Source organism: Dipodomys spectabilis, unplaced genomic scaffold (assembly GCF_019054845.1).
Source record: "Dipodomys spectabilis isolate Male_0828 unplaced genomic scaffold, ASM1905484v1 ptg000058l, whole genome shotgun sequence".
In the NCBI taxonomy this organism is placed as follows: Eukaryota; Metazoa; Chordata; class Mammalia; order Rodentia; family Heteromyidae; genus Dipodomys; species Dipodomys spectabilis.
In genome coordinates, this window is record NW_024870735.1 from 57,891 (window position 1) to 63,890 (window position 6,000).

Genomic DNA, 6,000 nt, shown 5'->3' on the forward strand with positions numbered 1-6,000 from the left:
TTTCAGTTTAGTTAATTTTTTCGAAGAACCAACTCTTTGTTTTGTGGATTCTTTCTATGGATTTTTTAAAATTCTAATTCGTTTACTTCCTATTTAATTTTAAATATTTCTTTCCATCTACTGGGTTGGAGTTTATCTTGGTGCTCTTTTTCAAGGAGGTTTAGATATCTCATAAAATTGTTGGTTTTCAGATCTCTCCAATTTGTTGATGTAGGAACTCAGAGCTATAAATTTGCCTCTGAGTACTGCCTTTGCTCTGTCCCGGAAGAGCTGGTAATTTGTGTGTTCATTTTTGTTGAATATCATGAATATTTGAATTTACTTACTAATCTCTTCCATGACACACTGGTGATTCAACAGTATGTTGTTCATCCTCCATGTGTTACATGACTTTCTTTGGTGGCTTTTGGAGTTGAGTTCTAATTTTATTCCCTTGTGGTCTGAGAGAATGCATGGTAAAATTTCAATGTTTCTGAATTTGGACAAGTTTGCTTCATGACTGAAAATGGGGTCTATTTTGGAATCTGTTCCGTGTGATGCTAAGAGAAACGTGTATTCTGATGCTGCTGGGTGAAATATTTCGTAGATGTCTGTTAAATATAGTTGATCCATGCAGTTGTTTAGATCTGCAGTTTCTCTGTTGAGTTTTTGCCGACTTGATGTATCTCGTGGGTATAGTGGTGATTTAAATTCTTCAACAATTTATGTCTTTGGATCTATGTAAGATTTGAGGGAAAGTAGTGTTTCTTGGATAAATCTGGGTGATCCGTTGATTGCCAAATAGAGATTTAGAATTGTAATATCCTCCTGAAGTGGAGATCCCTTAATTAGTATGTAGCAACCTTCTTTATGTCTTCTTACTAATTGTAATTTGAAGTTTATTTTATCAGATATTAGGATTGCCACTCAAGCCTCTTTATGGGGGCCATTTGCTTGGTAGAATTTGTTCCAGCCTTTGACTTTCAAAATGTGTTTCTTTGTATGAGCAAGGTGTGATTCCTGAAGGCAGCATATAGAAGGAGCTTGCTTTTTAATCCAATTAGACAGTTTGTCACTTAATTGGAGAGTTAAGCCCATTAATGTTGAGAGTAAGGACTGAGAGGTGTTTGGGAGTTCCTGCAATGCTATCCGCCTTTTTGGGGGCTGGAGCAACTGGATTCTTCCTATAGTTCTTGGATTCTCAGTTTGGGTGCGGTTTATTTGTCTTTATTGTGGTCTTGTTGGTTTTCTATGTGTAGCACATCGCTAAGTATTTTTATTGGTCTGGTTTGTTGGAGATATTTTGTTTCAGTTTTTCTTTGCTATGGAACGTTTTTATTTTACCTTCGGTTATGAAGGAGAGCTTAGCTGGGTACCATATGCTTGACTGATAGCTGTTTTTCCTTAGGAGATGGCCTACATCATTCCAGGCTCTTCTTCCTTTAATTGTCTCCACTGAGAAATCTGAGGTGATTCTAATTAATTTCCTTTTGTAAGTAATTGATCTTTTCTACTTGACAGCTTTAAGGATTTTTTCCTTGGAATTGATCCTGTGTGGATTATAATGTAATGGTGAGATATCCTGCCTTAGTCTGGTCTATTTAGGGTTCTAAAAGTTTCTTGTATCTGAATCGGCCTATCTTTTTGCATGTTTGGGAAGTTCTCTGCTAGGGTCATGTTAACCAAATTTCCTAGACCATTAAATTCTGTCTCTAGGTGCTCCTCTACACCCATTATAGGCCTTCTGAGAGTGTCTTCCAAATGTTTAATAGATCTATCATATTTCTTGGATTTGTCTTGGATAGTTGTATGTTCTTTCTCTGTAATAACCTGGCTGTCCTCAATCCCTCAGATTTGCTCCTCTGCATGATCTAACCTACTTTAGAGACTTTCTACTTTGTTTTTTTTTTACTTCTTTTCATTCTAATTGGTCAGCTTTTACGGCTTCAAATTCTTTGTTGGAGCTTTGTTTTAAATCTTGTATGAACTTCTTTACCTCCTTAATTTGGTGTTGTGTTTATTCTCAAATCACGTAGTTGATTGGTTATGGTTTCCTTGTACCCATTCCTTCTGTTGGGCTCCATTCAGCATTCCCTTTGTGGTCTCCCTGAATTCTTCCAGCTTTCTGTTTATGGATTCCATGAATGCATCTGTTGATATTTGTCTATTGTCATCCCGCTCTCCCAAGTCCTGTATTAAACTTTGATTAGCTTCCTCATGTTCATGCATTTCCTGTAGTTCTCTTTGACTGTTCTCAGCCTGCTCATGCAATTCCTGTATCAAACTTTGAGTAGCTTCCTCACTCTCATGAGATTCCAGTATTAATCTTTGGTTTGCCTCTTTCTCCCTATCATGCTCACATTGAATCCTTTGCAGGTTTTGTCTTTTCATTCACCATGTTTACCAGTAGTGTTTGTAGAGATTTTGGGAACTCTCTTCTGGATTATTCATTAACTATGCTGTCAACTGATTTTCATGAGTGGGAGTTCAGATAACTGGACTTGACATTTTCTTTGTGTTTGTCCGGCTTTTTCTGCCCAGTTGGTATGAAAGTAACACCAGTTTTTTGCTAGAACAAAATTTTAAGGCAAGCATCATCAAAGTTCTGTAATTGCACAGACAAAAGTCTGCAGATACAATCTTTTTAAACACATACAATTTAGTCAACATCAAACAACTATGGCTTAATGGGCTAAGAACAGCAAAGAAGAATTTGGCAAACCACAAATTATTAATTTTAGGGAGAAATGTGGGCAAAAATAGGATTAGAGGGATGTGGAGAGGTAAAATGAGAGTGAATTTAACCAAGTCCAAATCTTAGAGAGGGAAATGGATTAGACAGAATGATAGAAGCGAGATTAAGAAAAAAAAAAGAAAAAATGTAAATACAAAAATTTAAATTTAAAAAGTGAAACACTTAACAATTATGTGTTTGAAGATGATATTGAGAGAAGAAAAGGATAGGATGAGAGGAAGGGAGGCATAGAAAGGAGACATGAAAAACCAAAAAATAAAAATTCTTAAAATTAGTTACTTGAAAATTATATATGTATAAAGAGAGATAATACTGCTCTTAAAGAATTTTAGCCTAAGAGTTTGTGAACTGAGTAATAAATTTCTGGATTAAATGTGTACATAACGGGGCATAAGGTCTAATATTCGACGATGGGTAAATATCTGGGGATGATCAGAATAATAATTAAGTCTCACAAAAAAGAAAGAAAAAATGAAAAGAATAAAAAAAAATTACCAGAAGGTCAGAAGAGATTTTTTTAAAAAGCACACACACACATATTTACACCTAAAATAATAATGATGAGAAGAAAAAAAGATTAGTAGAAACATTATTTTTAAAAATTTTTAAATTGAAGAAAAGTACAAAAATGATTTCTTTGATTTTTTTGGGGGGGGGTAGAATGTGAAGATACTCTATCTCCCCTGTGTCCATAACTAGTCTCTTGGTGGAATCTCTGGTCTGCTTGTGGTGTTTGTTTTTCCTGTGGCTTGATTAGTTGCTTAAGTCAGTTTGTTTGAGCAGGCAGAAAAATGCTCGGCAATACCCATAATTTTGTGATCCTCCTCCCAGGCTAGTTCAGTGGGCGGGAGATCTGCTTTGACTATCACAAAAGAGGGAGATGGCTGTTTCTTCTAGTTTTGAGATGCTGTGATGAGGCTAGGTTCTGGGTAGGGTTGAGGCCTTTCAGCAAACATTTGCTTTTCCCTGAGGTGCTAGCTCCTGAGACATAGCCTAGCCTGGAGCCATTCTCAGCGTTTATGTTTTCTGAATTTCAATTGATTGTCTCAGCTGCTGCAGGGAGGGGCAGCCTCTGGCTCTGTTTACAGAGTGAAGAAAGTCACTCCTCCAAGGGTGGGGCTTCTTTGCCTGGACTGGGTGACTTCTCTTGTGTGGAACTGAGCCTGGCAAGTCAGGTCTGGTTCCTGTGACCTCCTAAATGGATCTTGTTTTCTCCCAAGGCCTGAGTTGGAGATAGCTGTTTAAATGGGCCTTTGTAAGTATCAAAGATGGAGATCTCCGGGGGTGGTGGCAGGGAGGTGTGGCCTTACTTCCTCTGCTCCTTGAGAAAGAGTGAGGATGTCAGAGTTCGACTCACATCAGAGTCTTGGTTCCTGGGCTGTCTCTGGTTTGCGATCTGCAGTATGAAGATATCTGCTCCTTGTCAGTTCTTAGTGGTGTTGAGTATAATCTGCTGTCCTGCTGTGTCTGGCATCTTTGTCCTGGACTCTGTGTTATAGGTATGGCCACTATGGCCGCTGCCACTGCTGCTGCAGCTGCCACAACTGCGGCTACAAGCAAGTGCTATGATCTGTCTCCTTGCCTGGATTTTCCCTCTCTGGCCAAATTCTCTGTACTGTGATGGGACACTTGGTGTGATTCCCTAGCCCAGGACTGTTCACTGGAACAGTAAAACTGCTTTCTATGTGAGAACTTGTTTAGCCTCTAGCTTCTCCTCCACTCTCTCCCTCTGAACACATTTTTTTGCCTCTTATTGAAGTATATCTGAAATTTTAAAGTAGATTTGTCCAAATATAATATTAATTTAATCAATTATTTCATTAGAACAATGGTGGCCAGATTTATTTTCAGTAAATCTTATCCCTTATAATAAATGAGAATATGCTGTGTCAGTCTCCTATTAATATGACAAAATACTTCATAAAATTAACTTCAAAGGAGGAAAGATTAATCTTGGTTTCTGATTTTATACATTTCAATTTACATTTCTTATCCCCATTGCTTTTGGTTGGTGGTGGTACAGGAACATGTGATGGAGTATGTGTATTCATGGAAGCGAGGAAGTAAAGAAAAGGAAGAATAGGAGTGAGAAAGGGAGAAAGGGGAGGAGGGGAAGAAGGGGAGGGAGAAGGAAAAGGAGAAGGAGACAGAGAAGTAAACAAAGGAAGAGGAAGAAAGGATCTTAAATCTTCTTTGATCACAAGTTGTCAGTGACCTAATCTCTATAACTATGCCCCCGTGAAAGGTTTCACCTCTTTATGGCAACATAGTGAAACCTAATTATTAATCCTAATCCTTTATTATTTCAGATTTAATTTCTAGACTGGTGAGTAGATCTTTCTATACAATTGTGATAACTTCTGTTCCTAAATACCAGAGATGCTATTTGGCATAGAGGTGGTTTGGTTATAACATTGCTGGAGAGATGAATGAAATATTTTGAGCGCAAATGCATTTTATTTAACAGATAAGGAAGCTCCTAGAGGTTTCATTTTGTGATCTTCAAAAATCACTATTTCATCTAACTCATAATGACTTGAATTTTTCACAATTTTATGGCATTTCCATTCAAGTATTTGTCATCTATAGTGAGGTTCTTTCCTTCAAGTTGAAGGAAAAATAAATACTATCACAATCATTTATCAGAATTATTCTTTAGAGTAGGTATAATATGAATTTCCTAGCATTCAAAAATTAGTTATCTTCAAGTCTATAGGAATAATTGGATAAGTGATTAAGTATCTTGCTTTAGTTATCTTATACTGAAGTTGATTCAATTTCTAAAAATCACTGTTGACATAAAATACATGAAATTCAGTGTTTCTCTGAAATGACTTAGTAATCAAACCTCAGAAATACATGACTAGTAACTAAGATTTTTATATACTCACAAAATGTATGAATCTACAAAACCTAAAAAAAGTTTAGGTTTAAAAGAATAGAAAATCATGTGACCATAGTGTATAATATTTAATTTAATGAAAAATTGCTTCATTCAGCCTGACAGAGCCTTTTGCTTTTAGCTTACATGAGAAATTTGATTAACGATCCCTTTTTTGCTTTTGAATAATAGAGTATTGCAATTTGTCAAAAGATTCTGTCATTTAAACCTTTCAGTGCATATTTTTTCATAAAAATGAAAAATATTATTCACAATGCAGTTTCAGGTTTATAACTGAATAAATATCTAAATGTTAATTTGTTAAATTGAGCCTCTAGAATTCAAATAATACAATTTATTTTATTCTTAGATATATTAAATCTGT